Genomic DNA, 19,751 nt, shown 5'->3' on the forward strand with positions numbered 1-19,751 from the left:
AGAACTCTGACCATCTTCGCACTTGTGTAATCTCGATAACTTAGTATATATCCAAATTTTACCTCCTGTTCAAATGGATTTCGTAAAATTCGGTTTATAAGAATATTGAAAATGGTTAACCCCTGTTAGTGGTCCACGACCCACGAACCGCCGCTGCAATTGTGAAGCAATAATTCGAAGGCGGCTTTTTGAGTAAATTTTTACGACCACATATTAGTCGAAGTGACAACTTATGCTTTTGCAAACTTAAATGTGTACAAATGGACTGTCATAACCCGGACCGGTAATTCACTACGTTTATGGTAAAATGGTTTTACGCTTCGCATTTACCATTATTGGATACTATACCGCACCCATAGCTTTTAATAATATATGTGAACTACAATAATACATCGGTGGTAGGTACGCTGCGGTGGGTAAAAGTAATTGTGTAGTTATGTTGCTATTAAATTATTGTACGGGTTGTACCTACATGAGCTTTTACAGTCATGTTTTCTTTGAATTACATGTACACAATGATATCGGTAGGTGTAAGGTCGTAGCTCTTCGAAGTTCGCTTCTAACATCTGCCTGACGCTATATGAAGTTTTCGACGCACTTAGAAGGATAGGAAAGAGTGGAGGTGCGTGTCCAACCAGTCTTAGGACTGACGACCTTATGATGATGAAGTTCTTTTTCATTTACAAAACCCCATTGGTCTAATATTTTTACTGCTACCATCATTAACGCTTTATCAGATTTTCTTTAACCATTATATCTGATGTACCTATTGATACCTATCGTCGCTGCATCTTAAACAATGGGATGCTCATAAAGCATTGTTTTTAACGCCTTCTGATTTTCATCCTCCGATAGTAGTCGCTTACTTGATCGTAAACTTTCGAATTCCCTGCCGATAGTAATTTCTACCTATTTCATTTATCATTCAAAGCCTCTTCTAAATCATGTCATATACCATACCCATGTATCTTTCTTTTTAAACTGCTTTAAAGAAACTTTCCAGATATTTATACGTAGGTACAGGCCTGACGCTTGAAGCTGGCGGAAATTTTAAAATGGCGTGGATGCGCGGTGGCAAAAGTAGGCAGTTTTAGGTGTAAAGATTGCAGCCCTCATTCTTCAGTATTCCTATCAGGGGCGTAGATTAAATATTTAAAAATAGGGATCAGTGAGCAAGTAATAGACATACAAACAGAAGAACTAATTGTTGATGTTGGTGACAGTGATAGAGATTCCCATGATGAGAGTGAATGTGAAAAGTAACTATAAAACAAAAGCAATAGGTTAATTTTTTCTTTCTGATAAGTCATGTTTTTACATTATTTTCTAGTACGCTACTGTCCTATCAGTATTAATACTATAATTTACGCCTCCTGAAAGCTTATTTGTGTATCGGTTCCAAGTGACTTACCCAAATACGTCATAAATGGGCAAGTACCTGCGCGATTGCTCGCCAGCTTCCTTCGTCAGACCTGTACCTAAATGAGAATTTAAATACCCCTTAATCGGTATCCTATTGTGACGCTACTGTAAGATAGGATTAGCACTACGTCTTCTCTTATTTCATTGGTTCCGTACAGTAATTAATAAACATATAAATATTTAATTATTACCATCACCTTGTAGAGTTTGAGCTTCGTCGTCCATTTGTTATTAGGTATTGCCTTCGGTGGAATTTACCATGATCAAAAATCCAGATAATAATCTTAAGGTGAAGTAGCAATAAATTAATCAGCCTAATCGTGAACGGAGGCGGCGGTTCTAGACGTTTATATTGACCATCGGTCGATGCCGAGGCTTATCGCAACGACGAATATAACTACCATGTAAAACGATAAAGGATAACGATATCTTTGGCTCTATACGACATGGTAACAGCGATCGGTAAAACGAAGAGGACTTGAGACTTTACAGTAGCTCATTAATAACTATTGATAGCAATGATTGTCGCCAATTGGACATCTAATGTTGTTCAATAGTAATTAAAGAAATAGATACTCCTTTTAAAAAGAAATTGCCATGTTCAAAACGAGGTATAAAAAGAAATGAATTATTTAAAAGTTTTTAATTGGAGGAACAAATGGGACTTGGCAAGTTTTTAAATGACCATAAATATTGTTAACAGCAACAGTTGTTGCCATTTGTACAGCTAATGTTGTTTAATTCTAATTAGGCATAAAGATATGAAGAAAAAATTGCCAAGTTCAAAACTATAAGAAGAATTAAATTATTTTTCATATAAGTTATGGGCATTAATACATATCCATCTACTAATATTTAACGTTTTTTATCAAACATTTATTAATAAGGTACCAAAAAGAACTTGGCAAACATTTGGCTTATTTTATTATCAGCAATAACTGTTGCCAATTTATTTTCACCATTGAATGCTTCCTTATTTTGAACATGGAACTTGAATTTGACATCAATACGCCATTAAATTAATGTAGTTCTCTAATGGCACCCATATCGTTTAAAGTAGAATCATAAAAATAAAAAGTATAGTAAAAACGAACTCATTTTGATTAATAGCTTCTATTTTCGGGGAAATTACAGGTTATATTTCTTCGCCTCGGGGGTGAAAAAGAAAATACATTAATCATCATTCAAAAGAAAGGTATCTTCGGTGTGTTGCAACAAAGTGCACTACGGCATCTGAAGTTTGCAGTTAGTGTTTCCAAGGGAAATTTTTGTTCTCGTTTGACATCTATTATTCATTTTTTTTTCTGTACCTACGCTCACGATTGATTGCTGCAATGTTTGGGTTTGAACCGAGCATGATAAATTACATTTTATACGACAGTGTGTCTACATGTGTATCCAACCGAAATGTGGCTCTTAAATGTTAAGTTGTGAAGTTCAATATCCAGTGATAATGTCAATATTATACAATATTTTAAATATTTGTTTCGACCCTTGAAATTATCAAAAGACTAGGTAAGAGTGTAGTAGCGTACAACCTGATTACGAAATAAGTAACAAACGCCATCTGTTAGTGAGTACGTTGTTGACATAATCGTCATTATTTAGCTCTAAAACATGCTTAACGGTAGGTATAGTTAGTGAAAGAAAAAATCATGATAAGAACTTGACTCATTGGCTCATTTTCATTTTGGTTTTTACGTTATCTTGTTCTAATATTTTCTTGTGGCGTTATTTACAGCTTTCTTTAAATGTGTCATAACTGTCAGCGATATTTTCTGTTTGAACTTACTGGTCGATATTCAGCTTCCGTTCTATATTCCAGCTCTGCTTTTTCCCAGAAGTCTATATCTGATACGTACTCATTACACCCATCGTTTCGCGCTGTCATAACTCTTTACACATCAACGGCAAGAAAAGGCACTAATTGATATGAAATGTGCTGAAAGTTAAGTAAAACATCAATCTTTCTTAATGTGCTTTTGAGTTTACTTTTATTGGTTGACTTCAGAGGCAATTGAAGACGATAAACCGGAAGACCTGTCTTAAGACACATATTATGTCTTCTTAAAAACACCAGCTCCATTATCTCCCTGTGCAGGCTGAAAATACAACGAGTGTAACATTTGCAAATTTGATAATTTTCGATAATGTCTTAAAAATCCATAATGAATAATCTCACGTATTCTCTGGGTATATTATTGGGATCCGTCAAATGGAAGGAGCCTAAAAACATGGCGCCGATTAGGGAAAATTTATCGTAATTCCTATAGTGTACCGTGCAATTCTTTTTTTAAATTACGATAAAATGATAAGTATTGACACAATATGTTATTGGGCTGACACAAAGCCTCAGAAACGAAATTTCGTTGAAGGTGAGCGTGTTTTTAATGCCAATCACATTATAAAATTCGGAAATAACAAATCCGGAAGCTAGACTTCAAATTCCGTCAAGTTTACTGCCTACTTTTTACAAACTTCGGATTTAAAAAGTGATTCACGTTATATAATTGGTGAGGTGATTCTGGGTGATTTAAGCAATATCATATCAATGACTTGCACGTGCAAAGCCGATTTAAGAGAACGTTGCAAACACATTATTGCAACTTTGTTGTATTGCAGCAGGTAGGTTCTTAACCTCAAAATACTTATATCGTATCATTAGAATTGTGTTAAATCAATTACACAGGAATAAATAATTTCTCACTTTATAATTTTAGTATGATTCTAGTTTTAAATATTAAGGTTATGGCTGATGGTAAATACTTGCTGAAATATAATCATGTGCATTAAAATGACGTGAACAAATTTTTATTCCGGAATTCACTTCTTTGATACCTACTGCTTTCATCCAAGCTTCTATTAGTTTACTTTTTTCTCTAATTTTCCGAATATATTTTTTACATATATAAAACGGTTAGTTTTTATTGGAAAGTAGTTAATGTAGGTGAAGAGTGAAGATCTATGTCTGAAGTGCTATTGCAGCTTTTCACTGAACATATTAACTTTTTATTTGATTTAACTTTAGAAGAAAACTTCGTCGACTCCATCATCAAAAAAATTTTTACTTTTTTAACGTGTTTTATTATTTTAATAAACAATTTTACAATTTGCTTATACAGTTCCTATGTAAATTTTTCCCTCATTCGAGTTATAAATTTTGCCACCAGATGGTGTATGCCCATTTGACGGATCCCAGTACCCTCGTGTAAATGGTGTGGTTTTGTATCATAGTGTGGCCAGAGGGACGATCTTTCGTTTAATTTTCAAAATTTGTCGTGAAAGACGCCTAATTAGCGTCCCGGTAAAATAAATTGACGAGCACGTTGTAAATGAATTTAAGTTTCTTTAATGAAATACGTGATCTGGTGTGACAAAGTCTTATCATCCGTCAAATGTTTCGGGAATGCCTCCCCGGAAAGGAGATCGTTTCGCATAAGAATCACGTACAAGTCGCCTTAAGGATAATAGCATGGTAATTACCCGGGCTTCGGTTTCCGCGTTTAAAATTACTACATAAAGCATTTCTTCTGCCTTGAATTAGTAACACGGAAAAGAAAATTAAAGTGAATTACCTACCTCCGGAAAGAGCATCATTCTCGTGTGAAAAATTGTATAATGGAAATTTCAATAAACAAAGTGTTGTAGTAAGAACCATTGCAAAAAGTTTATTATATACAATTATTTCCTTTCAATCGTCCTGATCAAATGTCTCAAATGTTACAAAATATCGAAACTTACGAAAACTTAGGTAGTTATATACCTTAGGAAAATTTAAACAGACTTATGCCAAAAATTAAGACTTTTGAGACTTGTAGCCATTGAGACTTTGATCAGAGTGATACAAAGAACATTTTCTCAAGGTCTCATTGAAATCGCATCAGTAACTGCGGGGTATCTACCTATATTTAGTTTTGTAATAAAGGTAGGTATAGGCATACCAAAAGCTTTATGCTTTAATTGAAAAATTATTTGAGGCATTCCACACGAAATCATAATACAAATTCTTCTTCGCCGAAATCACGTTTGATGCAAGCAATAAGTACTACGGAATTTATGTGTCGTCGCAGAGAGTAAAAATTGAAAAAGTTTCCGACTCTATCGAAGTTCGGTGCCCTAGGCAAACTTTGATATCTAGTCTAAGTCATGTGAATTACGTTATCATCCGACTTCCGTTGGAAATTAAATAACCCCAGTTGTCACGTGCCTGGACTTCTGACGGAGCAACTCGGCAAAGAAGATCCAGCGGGGAAAAACCTGGAATTGCACATGCTAAAAGTTGAACTTTTTCAGTCTAAAAATCTCATTATTCAAATTCTACTTATTTAAGTTCGTTTATTCAATTTTGCTGAAATATCTTTTTTGTTGCAGATAGAAGAAAACACTATTGTCTTATGGCCGAACATCTCCAAGTGGTGAGTAATCTTAACCCTTACATCAAATTAATGCAATTATTAGTAGCAAATTTCTACATCGCTGTAGTTATTGGGTAGCAAATAAATTAAACGGTTTGTTATCGAAACTAATAACAGCGTGCTGATGAGATCCAAAAAGTTTGCATTGGCGATTCACGTAGAGGCCAAGAACTTTCTGGTGATCTATAAAAATTCGAAACCGCTTCCCCTCGGTACGAGCTGGACAAAAAAAGGAGATCGTTCGGCAGATGTTAGTTTAGCGAGTAATTAGGTTTATTACGTCCGTTCTCGGCGGTTTGAGACGGCACAGATTGCTACAATTAAACCGAAATTATAGGAACTTTACTATTGCGCTTATCCCGAAACCGTGGAACGGAGCACGCTTAGGCAATAAAAAAGGAATTCACATTGTAACGAAACAAAAACAGCGCGAGTCGTTAACTGCAAAGGTGCTGCTATGTTATGAGATTACGTTCCTATTTTTGGAACACCTAAAGTGTATTATTGTCCGCGAGTGTAGCTATCTTGAAATACGTAAAGTGTATTACTTGCAGAGAAACTGAACGAAAATTAGTTCTGCATCTTCACACAGTTGCTCCATTATAACAGCTTTTCCTTTGGCATTTACTTATACACTTGAAAATTGATATTTTGCAGTAAATTGGGGTTTAGATATGTGTTTAGATGGTTCACGCGTGGAAATAAATTATAGTATCAAAAGGGTGGAACAACATGCGTGATACATTCTATCGGCTTCTATGAACAGTTCTGAATAGAGAAACATAAATAAGAAATAAAATACCTAAGGGCGCATTTGGTTAACCGAGCAACGGAATAGAATCTCGCTGCGTTGCCAATATCATAACGACTTTCTTCTTTCACAGTCAAGAAATTTTGTCGTATACGGTGTGTTTGGCGAACTCAGTGTCAGTACAACAATGACGAACAACAGAAGATGGTTAATTGTATTGCCATTATTTATATGCATTTACTGCAGACAAACTAAAAGAAAGCGGCAACTTCTTTTGCAAACTGATAGAACGCTTCGTGTGAACACACTCATAAAACCAATGTCCCATCGGTCTGCTCGCGTTTTAAAATCAGCGCGCCGACGAAACGCGTACGTAAGAATGACTTTGTACTCTGCAAGACTTTTGACGCCCCTTCGAACGCGCGCGTTCCATGCGCGTCGTGTGAACTAGCACTTATTGTTTTCCCTGCGCTATCATGTGCCTTGTGACCTCTTACATATTAAATATCGAGAATCAGCGACCAAAGTTGATACTACTTCTAACTCTACTTTCATCCTAATATTTTTAAGAGAGTTTTTCAATTTATTTGTCTCTAAAGCGAATGAATTGAATAAATAAAAGTTAAACGATAATTTTATGGAAATGTGGTCAATTTTAACGACTGAACTTTAAAACTTCGTTCTCACCGAAATTTTAAAATTATACCTCCATTTGCGGCACGCATTATACATGGCGTGTTACAGTTTTCAGACAAACTTTATCGACAACTGTGACCGTAAACCAAACAACGTCGCAATACATCTGCCGCAGCAAATAAAGCCACCACCCTACCTCTCTCCCATCCCTATCGCACGCACATAAAATCTGAGTGCTATTAATTGCGCCCAAACTGCCGTTCTTTTACGTCACATTTTATAACGGGAACATTAAACAATGCATGATAAATGTTCATTTTTATTAAATCCGTTTCCCTCTTGGACCCCTCGCAATTGAAGCGAGGCGTCCGTCGCGTCGCGGCGGAGAGCGTCCGCTAACAGGTGCCATGAACCCCGGACGAAAAGCACGGACTCCAAACAACTTTATTCCTGCGGCAGATGTTCTATATTACTGCAATATCCACGGTTTACATTGTTATCTGGAACAGTTCAACATTTTTCGTAGTGTCCAACAAAAAAAATGACAAATTTTTTACGACCACATAACACAACACCTTAGTCTTAACCCTTATTTTATTATGCAATTTATTATTGCAGGGTTTTGTTTTCGTAGGTTATTTTTTCTTTGAAATTTTAAGCGCGACGTCAATATTTTATTGGATATTTTCTATATGCCTACCCCCTTATAATATGCTGCCCCATATAATTTGGTTCCAAGCCAATTTGTCGTTTACAATGTCAAATATTTATCGTCGCATTCACTTTATTACTACCTTTTGGATTAATTGTGTAGTTACACAGTTCATTACCAGAAAGTAAAAAAGGGTCCTGATGTCTCCGGATTCTTTGAAAAGTTGCTCCCATCCGACAGACGGAATAGCGAACCATAAGTTTCTCCGTACTTTTTGTAGTTTGAAAGTTGTAAATTCTTCATGATTTGTTCGAGTCCCTTTTTGCCAACAAAACTTTTGTCGCGACTCGGGAAATTGTTATTCTTCAGAGTTTACATGGACTATTAATCGCACTATTTACCGTTAAAGAAGATTATAAAGTAAATTAAATTGGTTAAGATAATGAATGAATGAAAGAACGAATGGGTGCACTTTTAACAAGCAATTCGTTAAATTAGTTTCAGTTCTTTGTTCTTTCAAAAACCAGAACACTCTGTTGGACGTATTGTATACAGGGTGTAACGTTTATAATCAATGATATGGAACTTAAAATGTAACACTTTTGAAAAATTTTGAAAAAATTGTGATAGTTTTAACGCCGGCCAGTCTAGTCCACTAGAGGCCCATATTCAAACGAATTAAGGGTCCAATTTTAGGAAGATAATTTGCGTAATTAATTGTCATTGGGTTGCAAAACATTATTACACTCTTTTGTTGTACTTTTTGTCAAAAATCCGTGTTTTTTTTTCTCAAACGCCACACCCTGTATAATTAATTGCTCGCAGGATTTGCAAGTAACGATTCAAACTCCTTATTTACATTAACTCTTCACTTTCGTCATGATAAACGTATGCAAAATAATGTGCAGCGTATACATCTTAACTTATTATGTTCGGAAGAGACTTGCCAAGACGTAGCAGCAGGTGGATAATAAGAGACGTACATATGTATGTATTTCGTGTGGGTTGTTGATGCTTCTGGTTTTCCAATCCCGCTGGGTTACTCTTTAGTATCAACCTATAATATAAAGAATTGGAATCACATATTATACGTTCCAGTGATTTGCATAATGCGGGTTGAAATCGTTTTAACAAATAAAAATGATCTGGAACGTTTATGTCATTGTTCAAAAGTAGAGTGACTTGCTAATAAAATAACTCACTGTCATTCTGTAAGAAGGAACGATTTATCAGAACGATGTAATAGAAAGAATAATTCAAATTAAGCGGAACAATATTCAACTACTTCTAGTATAGGTATTTAATTTTCAAGGATTATTATGCGTTAGTATTGTCCATTAGTAACAAAAAATCTAGCTATTTCAAGGTAAACGATATTTCTCTTTCACAAACCACAATCTAGCAAGGAAGAGTTAGAGATAGCTTTAATTGAATGGAAGAGGTATTGATAAAACAGTATTGTATGAAAATAAGTAAAAGTAAGACAAAAATTCTGGTATGCAAGGGAAGAAAAAGTAGAGAAAGAGAGAATATAAAGATAGGAGACGAAAGATTAGAAGAAGTGGCTGATTTTAGGTATCTAGGAAGTCAGATAAGTCAGGACGAAAGTAGTGGTAGGAATATAAAGCAGAGGATAGCGCAGGGTCGAGTTACCTTCAATAAAAAGGATTACCGCGAAGGGTTAATTTAGAAATTCGAAAAGGATTGTTAAAGGTGTATGTTTGGAAAGCGGCACTGTGCGGATGCGAAACATGGGCGGTGGGTGCGCCGGAAAAGAAAAGGTTAGAACCGTTCGAAATGTGGTTACAGGCGAATGATGAGGATACTGTAGACAATTAAAAAGAATAGGAGAACAGAGAACTATATGGAAGTCAATAAGAAATAGGCGAGATAGGTTGGTAGGACACCTTCTTAGGCACGAAAGTCTATTCAGAGACATATTAGAGGCAAAGACAGGAGGAGATTTAGGAGGAGTAAGGGTAGACCTATATTAGATTACTGTTTGCAAATAGTTAAGGATGTGGGTTGTTACAGTTTTAGGGAAATGTTAAGATTACCTCAGGATAGGAAAGTGTGCAGGTGCGTGTCCTAGAGGTTTAGACCATTGCTTAGCATTCGGGAGGACGCCGGTTCTATTCCGGGTCCGTCTGCCTTGGTCCAAGTTTTTCTGTGGTTTACTTGGATCACCTAGGCAAATGCTGAGGCAGTAATATTCCACAGATAATCTTTCATTCTCTTCTGTTTTCATTTCGTCCGTCTCATCTTTCTCACCCGAACCACCACCCACCCATTCCCACGATTCCTGAAAGAAGGCTGAAGAGGGCCTTCCGCCCTACCTTCCGGCGTAGTCCGGAGGGACTGTCCGCCCACCAGCATTACTGGCTGGTGGGAATGAAACACCCAAAGGTTTTTTTTTGTCCAACCATTGATGACCTTATGATGAGTCCACAATCAAGTGCAAAATGAAAGATCTGGGATAATCTGAATTAGTGCATGCACGATAGTCCATAAATCAACATTTCCACGGTCCAAAAGCCTGGAAAACTATAATACTATTCAAGACTAGCTTTTCTCATTCATTTCGTATTATTTCTGTACGGAGGTCGTTGTTGTCGTAACGCGTCACGCTGAGTCCGGACCTGGCATACCCCGTAAAATATATGTAATTTTCGTTGTAACGCTTCTTTCATAAATTGCGGACTTGTGAAGGTTGGATGATCGTTTCCCGAGAAAACTTAGACGTTTAAAGGAGCAGAGTTACACTAATACTGATTTATTTCACGTCCCTATAATGGCGCAAATAACTTTCGAATTCCTTTCTCCCGAAATTTACGACCTAACGAAAGAAATAAGAAAAAGATGAAGTGGATAACGGAAGGGGTAAGAGGACGAAGCAACGAGGCGGTTTTATATAAGAGACTGAAACGGCGATATTGGAAACCTAAGAGTCAGGCACGTAATTAGAAATTTCTTCGGTGTAGGATAAACAATTAAATTTACAATTATTCATCAATTGATTAAGGCATTCGCAGCCAGTAGGTAAACTGATGCTGTGTCATGATGGCGAGAAAAATCGTCCACTTTAAGGGGGAGGTGTGTATACAAAAATTATAGAAAGAAAATCAATTTTTCTTGTGTTATTCCATAATGTTTTGCTATCTTGAATACATAATATCTATCTTGAGTTGGAGGAAAAGGAATAGGAAAAGCTATTGAGGGATGACAAATAAAAACATCAACTTTTTAAAATTAAATTTTGCTACCCCGTCTCCTTCTCATACTCTCTATTATGTCACAAAATGGTTATAGCCTCAGAGTCGATTTATTTTATTTTTTCTTAGTTTCTGAATTTTCCCCTTTGGATGGAAGCCTTTCGTACCTTCCCTCTTCAGTGCACCCCATCCAAAACCAACCATCACCCCTGCTCGTTTCAAATTCACTTTTTTAACTTCAGGAGGTGAATGAGACACCCTGAATCCACTTCTTTTTTACGTATCTGCTACTAATGCTATATAAAGGAGTATTTCCGTGTTCATCGAACTTTAATCTTATTATTAAATACATACAGTGACAATATTATTAGCTGCCTTACGTGATCCAGAATATTACAAACCAAATTACATCTAGAATGTACAAATATATATATAAATGTATATACCTAATAAGGACAGGCAGAAAGGTTTGGCTTCCTTCTCAATTTCCTTTATCATATTTCGCGTTTATTATTACAGTTATTACCTACTGGTAAGCTTGGTTAGTTATTATTTAGTTCCTTATTCTTGTTACTTCAACCCTAATACGGCCTCCCCATCATCTCATTAATATTAACCAGTCGAGGTCTTTCTTCGGCCGCGGTTACTGCTGTAAGTCAATACTTTCTTCAATGAGATTAACTAAATGCATTCCGTTTGTAACTCCCTTTTTAGTGTGGCGAATGGATATTTCAGACGTGTTCTCGTTTAAAATTGTTTTAGCGTAAGTTTTCTCGTTGCGTCCTGAGGACAAATTCAATGGGAATCATAGGATTATTTAATAATACGGAAAAGTGTCGCTAGGAAACGTATTTTTCTTTATTATACAAGTACGTACAGTACGGGAAAAAGTACCTGTCCCTATTTCAAACTTTCTCATTGTAACAAGCGACTTTTCAGTCTGTAAAAGTCAACACATAGTTAGCTTTAAAGACAGACATACAGGTCACAATGCGGTATTTATATATATTCAAAAGTGAGCTCATGTTAATAAAAGGAAAAACTTGACACCTGGGGAAGTGAAAGTGAAAGGCTTATTTTAAAATAAACTTTGAACCTTTTCTGCATCTGCCATACTCTCCGGATTTGGCGCCGCCAGACTTCCACTTGTTCCTTCAGATTATAAAGGATTTTAAGGACAATTATTACACTATAATTGATATGATGAAGAAAGTTATGACTGCTTAAACTCAGAAAAGACTATAAAAGTTTATCGGTAACGGAATACAAAAACTTATCGACGTTTATCAGCTGGCCCACGTATAATAGTCACAAAATTTTGGTAGAAGTAACAGTTATATAAAAATACCTTAGTTTTAGAGAATAACATAAAGATAAATCAAGGTTAAAATACGCTCGTTCCCTATGACGACCCTGGCCTGCATCCAAATAATAGAATTGCTTTCCGGTTAATGGCAAAATTCAATTGTCGAAGGAGGAGTTAGAGACATCCTGATGTCTGGCAAAACTAGCTGGCTTATGAATGATTCAAGGAAAATAAGACGAACTTAATAATGTAGTAACTGTAACAAAATATGAAACTTCATAAACTTCCAGACGTCTAAGAAGCGTGATGGAACTCCCTTGACGTCGTCGATGCTGAAGACAACGGCGTAGACTGGAGAGGGATTGCGGTTTTTATGCACCCTTGTTGTGCCCCTTCTAAATTTTGACTCGAACAATTTTTAATCCGAAACTTTTTATTTACTTATCAAAGTAGTATCTATTGATATAATAATATAATTAATGAAGATTTTATTTTATTGAAACCCTATTAGTAAATAAATGATAAAACGAAGATAAAAAATTACAAGCAGTAAAGAAATTTGTTCATAGACATATGTAAACAAAAAATGACTAAGGGTCGAGTTGGTATGCTACCGTTGACCTATTATTCGTAGAGTAGTATTACCTGGTAATAAATAGAAGGAGTGGAAATGTTATGGCGATCTTTACTTTTCGAAATAACGTTTCTCGGAAAATTCATTACGGTGACGTTTGTTATCAGGAAATGATGTCTTCTACGCGTCGTTAAACACGAAACTTTCTTAATATTGTCTGCGCAATTTAAGGGTAATTTTTCTTTTGTAAGTAATTATACCTGAAGTGTAACGTTCCCAGATTAATTTCATAACACACGAGGGAGAATTTTGAAATATTATGGCATGAGGCAGCCAAATTAACACAGTGTTTCCGTACGTATATTCTTAAGTCTATTTTTATTTTCCGGAACGTGGAAACAGTATGTATCTGTTAATGAAAATCTAAATTTTGAATTAAAATAGATACCATTGATGGAGTACTGAAGGTGTCAAATGTTAGATGCAGCATTAAATTTCAACAAATTACAAATATGTTTCGGCGCAAAAGACTATTGCCGATATTTGTAAATATTTTAAACTTATAATCATAACATTTATTTGATCAAGCAGTAGGCATTACATTATTATAGGCTATTAGTCGTAAGTTGGTCCTAAGAAAAACCCCATAATCTGTATATATTTCTTACCCCCATTGTAAATAGTTTTATTACCTCTTTTGTACCTCTCATTCATGTATACCTACCTATTAGTCATTTGGAATTTTCAATCACTATTCAATATTATAAATACCTAGTTTGTAGTTCTATTGAATTTCTTAGGACCAGGCATAATTTGTTTGTGTGTGCGTGTTAGTACACACAATTCTGGTTGTTGCCCCTTCCATCAGAAGGGTAACATAAATACTAAAATTTGTCAAAAAAATAAGAAGTCGGAGTCGAAGTCGAAGTCGAAGATTCGATTCGTTCTAAAACATTTCAACTAAAAACTCCACTTTGAGTTTCCAGAGTCTAAAGTAGACTCAGCTGAGAACAAATTCTCATAATCAGTTGTTACTTAGGTAAAAGTGTAAATAAATGTACATATACATTTTACAGTTCCGTGTCTTATTTATACGGTGGTCCTTCGATCAGGTATTTATATATGTGGTACAGCAGTACACCCATTGAGAAAAGATATATTGTTTTAATCGAACCTCAACAAAAAACAAATACTATCGAGTTGAAAAAGTCATCGAATCAAACCATATCCCTGAGTTTCAAGGAACTTCAACTGTCACAGATATTTACTATCGGAAACCAAAATTGTCGCGTAGAATCATCAAGTATAATTAAGCCAAAGAACCTTTGAATGCCAAAAATGCTGTTAGGAGTCGAAATCGTTCAGAATTATTGAGTATCAGAGTTTTCATAGGGTTTTCCATTACAAGAAAGTTTGTGTAATACCTACCATCAATAGTCAAATATCATTGGGAATCAGACAAAACTTCTTTAAAAAAATTTACAGTGATGAATCGATAACAATATTTTGACTCTTTTTTTTAGTGAATACATATATCTTCTGTAAGACCTCTGGCTTTTGTAAATAAAATCCATTTTTCAATTGCTTGTTCAGCTTCACAAACATGTTCAATGTTCATATTTGTATAAGTACAAACGCAGGTATTGGAAAGATTTAGAGCTTAAGGGATGTACATGTGTATTCCAATAAGCCCATTGGATTAGCGCAACAAAATATGTATCTAGGTATCCTTTGCATGCATGCAATTGATACGAAATTATGGATATAAACTAGGGCTTTTTATGTTTTGCAGAAATCGTTTACTTAACGTGCAGTATGCGCTAGTTAGTTATATCGCCGATATGGTTCACCGATCGTTATGATGGTGCATGTATATAAGCTGCATTAATCCACTGGCCTTTAGGTATTCTGGAGATTATCTATGGCGCATTTGTTGATGTGTTGGTATTACAGCATTAGATGGTCTTTTAGAATCTTTCGAATCGTTCTCATCAACTGAAATCCTTTACCTTTCGTTTGTATTAAATTTACTAAAATTATCCGATACTTCCAATATGTATCAGAACCCTATTTTAGGTGCTCAAGATATCAAAAAATATTCAATAACATCCGTACTTCGGTAATAAAATGACATAATTTGCAACCTTTTAAAAAATATATTCAACTGACATAACAATACTTCAGTTTTGAGATACACATGTTTCTTGTTCTTTGTTGTTGACTTTAAAAAGTGATTTGTTATGGGATTGGCTCCTCGCATATGATTTATCAGTCGATTATTAAGACATTCATTGGGCTCATTTTGAATAAATAATTTACGACAGTCATAAATGACATGTGCAACTTTCTTGCAGACAGTATGACGATCACGAACCAAATCGTGAATGTTTATAATACATAATCACGTAGGTACATGTGTTGATGTACTTGTGCAATACACAGATACATAAATGTACTTGCTTAGGTACCGCCTTCGAATTACTACAGTCACTGTAAAAAGTTTATCGCTTCCGTCGATTAAATCCATGTCATCAATGCCCAAGTGTTTGAACTTAAACAAAAGGCTATAAAGTCTTCTGTAAACCATTGTTAAATTGTTCTGTTGACGATTAGATTAAACAAGAGGGTCGGCTTCCGGGTGCAGCAGGCCTTTAACTTTGATATCTGATACGTAAAATTAAATTTAGATACGATAAATTCGAAATTGCGGTGCACATGTTACATGAACTTTTCATTTTTCTAAACCGTTACGTTAAGTCTTCTAAATACAAAAATCAAGATTATATTAGTATCACTGAAGATGTCAATACTGACGAAACATCTGAATCTAATAGTTCATTTAGACCACATTCTACCATTCTGGAAAAGCTTCTTAAGGTGTTTAATATAAATGAAACGAAATGCCCAAGTACCTACACTTGTAAAATGAATTATCTATTTCGCATGTTCAAGAAACCGCTTTTTAACTGGTCTTTCTGTTGGGCCCACATATTATTTACCAACACAGAATTCTGCATTAGTTTGTTGACCATAATGGAAATAATATCATCATATCTCTTAAGCTTTCTTTAATTTCTACACTTCGCTTCAACGAGATATGTGTTAATAAAAAACACGTATTATGGTAAATTATTATGTGATGTAATGTAATGTCAACTTTTAGGTAGGTGCATGTATACTACGTCCAAAAAATGCAATAAAAGAACTGTTTCTTTATCGAGTTTAAAATGCAGGACCATTGAATTCAGGCAATTTTGTACCAGTCGTGAGTTGATGAATGTTATAGCAATAATATGTTTAAAACGGTTGACATTATGGTGAAATTAATGTTCTGCCTGCTTAAGCTGATACATTGGTTGCTTTAGACGCAGATGTCTACCTCCATGTGGACATCACCAGAAAACATTAATTTCACCCAACATGTCCGAATGTAATTGGATTTCGGATAAATAGCCAGTCTACGTATGTATGTTATTGCCTTTGTTCGCACTAAATTGAAATCCTTTACTCAATTAACCTATTCGTTCTAAAACTAATTTAAAACATGTGATTTAATAGAAATTGTTACTGTATTTTCTTACAGAATTTTACGTAACCAGTAACGAATCTAATTTTCCGAAATTTGGAAATCTACGAGGGTGGATTGATAAGTTTCCGGCCTGACCAAGAAAAACAAGGTTTTTAAAAATTTTTTTTTTTTATTTCTCAACATAATCTCCTCCAAGGCTGATACATTTCTCATAGCGGTGTTCCAGTCTATTAATGCCATCTCTATAGACTGATTCGTCAAGCTCCTCAAAATAACCATTTACAGCTTCGATTACTTCTTCATTGTCCGCAAATCTCTTACCGCCAAGCCATTTTTTGAGATTAGGGAACAGAAAATAGTCACTCGGGGCTAGGTCTGGAGAGTAAGGAGGGTGCGGCATCAATTCAAACTTTAGATCGTTGATTTTAGCCGTCGCAACGATTGACGTGTGCGCTGGTGCGTTATCGTGATGAAACAAGATTTTTTTCTTCGCCAGATGAGGTCGTTTAATTTTCACCTCGTGGCTCAAACGTTGCAATAAGTCTGCGTAGTATTGACCAGTGATAGTATTACCCTTTGCAAGGTAATCAATGTATATAATACCTCTTGCATCCCAAAAAACAGTAGCCATAACCTTGTTCGCCGAAAAAATTGTTTTTGCCTTCTTTGGAGTTGGTTCCCCTGGTCCAATCCACTGTTTAGACTGTTCTTTGGTTTCAGGAGTGTAGTGGTGGACCCACGTTTCGTCAACGGTTACGAATCGACGCAAAAATTCGCTTGGATTACGCTTATACAATGACAAATTTGCGGTAGAAATGTTTTTTCGAATCAATTTTTGGTCGACTGTTAGCAAACGCGGCACCCATCTTGCACAGAGCTTTTCCATATGCAAATGTTGGTGCAAAATATGTTGCACACGTTCATATGACATCTTACAGGTCTCAGCTATCTCACGCACTTTCAATCTGCGGTCTCCCAGCACTATTTGATGAATTTTTTCGATCATATCTGGAGTTGTGACCTCAACGGGGCGTCCTGAGCGAGGCCCATCAGAGGTGCTCACACGACCCTTTTTAAACTCGGAAACCCACTGCTTAACGGTTGAATATGACGGGGAGGATGTCCGCAGTGTTGAGTCCATCTCTTTTTTAATTTCCTTCGGCGTTAACCCCTTCAAATAAAAGTATTTGATAACAGCACGATTTTCCTGCTTTTCCATTTTTACGAAAACCACAGAGGCGTCTTGTTCAGCGTGCTGTCAAACCTACACTAGCAAGGAGATCGGGCTGAAACTATAGCTACAAGCTATCCAAGGATGGTACTATAGAATGTCACCTCAAGGTAGGCCTAGTGGCGTCATCTCTTGGTTAGGCCGGAAACTTATCAATCCACCCTCGTATATCAATGGTTTCGAAGGTATGCAAGGTTTAATAAATTTAATGTCGAAAAAGCATCTGTAACTTATCGAATTAAAGTTTTATATGTATGTATGTACGTATGTCGATAACTGAGTGCATCCCAAGTCGGAGGCTGCTGTTGTTTCAGCCCGTGCCATTTCTTATTCCTTGTTTGTCCTAGTTCCTGTCCGTTGACCGACATTTTATCCCATTCCCCTTTGCTAATATTTCATGCGTATAAGGGACAGGTAACGTCCCAAGATACTATTAATCTTCATGTGTCACTATTCCTTGTTATTTATTCCCTATAGTTTAATGCCGCCGTCAGCGGTTCCTTTCTCCTTACATGGTTCAAATTTATTATCTTCAAGGGCCATTCTAAAAAGTTTACAATAAAATAAACAAATATGTATCATGTGACTCATTTTTGAGTTTGGTAGAGATAATAGATAGTGTTTCAAAACGATTTTCTTTTTGCGAAACTTCAAAACATTAAACATCTACAAATAACGTTTGTGCAGGTTGTAGTGTCTTTTTTAACAATTAGTTCTTAATATGATAATCTCAAATCTATGCTAATTATGCAGCCTATTAGGCAAAATGTGTTCACAGATTATAATATTGGCAACCCGTCGTTCATGTTAGAAAAACAAAAACGTTGTTGTGTTTTATTCCTACCAGCTAATATTGGTGAGCAGACTGTCCCACCCATTCACATGGTGGTGCAAAATTGGTGAATCTTCAGCTCTCTTATAGGAATCGTGACAAAGGTTGGGGAGAGAATGACGAGACAGACGAAATGAAGACAGTAAAAGAAAAAAAACTGTCTATGAAATATTATTATCTCAGTATTTGCCCACATGATCCACGAAAACCACACAGAAATTCGGAATGTGTGGGCAACCCAGCATACGTAAAGAGGCGCAACCCTTGGCGTATATAGCGGGTTGCCGAGAGTGCCCTAGCATAACTACAAAGAAGGCCAGAATTCTCTAGAATCTACATTTTGCAGTATAATCTTTCCAGAACAATTTCAGCCCTATAAAGGAGATAATGGAAGGTGAATTATTGTAGAAAAGCGAAGTCTTTGCAGCGGGCGATTGATGATTAAATATGATTGAAATTCACTGACCAAAATAGAGGATTTTGGTCCAAAAAGGAATCATGTGAATCAAGTCCGCTAAATGGTCCAGAGAAGCTGTAGCATTTAACTCGAAATTACGTTTCCATAATACTTTGTTGTAATTTTAAAAATAGCTGAACTGCAATAACTTATTACATTAATTAAAATCTTTTGCGGGTTAGATTTTCTGTCTGGCGCAGCTGTTATTGGAACGGCTTGTTCCTACTTACGTTAGAGTTTTAAAACTAAAGTTAAACGTGTTCTGATGGAAGCATTTTACGACCATTAGTATCTGTCAAAACATATCTCGTTTTATGAAATTTCTGAAATGTGGGAGCGTTAGCCGGCCGTATGTCTTCTCTAATCTCTCCGCCTCTCCCTTCGAACGAAAAGAAGTGACTTGGCAGAAAAAGTTATGCGATTCTATTCCACCCCTCGTGACGGCGGGTGTTAATTTAGACAACATCATGCAACTTCATGTTTCCACATTTGATTTATTGGTGTTTGCCTCTATTTCATTACGCGTTTCAATTATCGGTAGTGACCACATGAAAATACAACCGTCCTCCCCATTTTTCTCATCTAATACCACTAGATAATCTAATATTTTTGTTGGAAATTATTCAAATCATTAAAGTATTTATATAGTAAAGTATACTTGTACTTTTAGGTGTTAATTTGATACTATAAATGAAGTACAGTGTAAACTCTTGATAACGTCACTCGATTTAACG

General features: G+C 35.8%; 1 protein-coding gene across 1 annotated transcript in view; it reads left to right on the forward strand.

Annotated features, from left to right (window-relative positions):
* LOC108736879 (epithelial discoidin domain-containing receptor 1) overlaps nt 1-19,751 on the forward strand; it is a 406,840-nt gene that overhangs the window by 262,950 nt on the left and 124,139 nt on the right. Inside the window, exon 7 of the mRNA XM_018469473.1 lies at nt 5,794-5,837. The gene's annotated coding sequence lies outside the window, so the exon portion shown is untranslated. The remainder of the gene's footprint in view (nt 1-5,793; nt 5,838-19,751) is intronic.

This window comes from Agrilus planipennis, unplaced genomic scaffold (genome assembly GCF_000699045.2).
Source record: "Agrilus planipennis isolate EAB-ADULT unplaced genomic scaffold, Apla_2.0 scaffold106, whole genome shotgun sequence".
Classification (NCBI taxonomy): Eukaryota; Metazoa; Arthropoda; class Insecta; order Coleoptera; family Buprestidae; genus Agrilus; species Agrilus planipennis.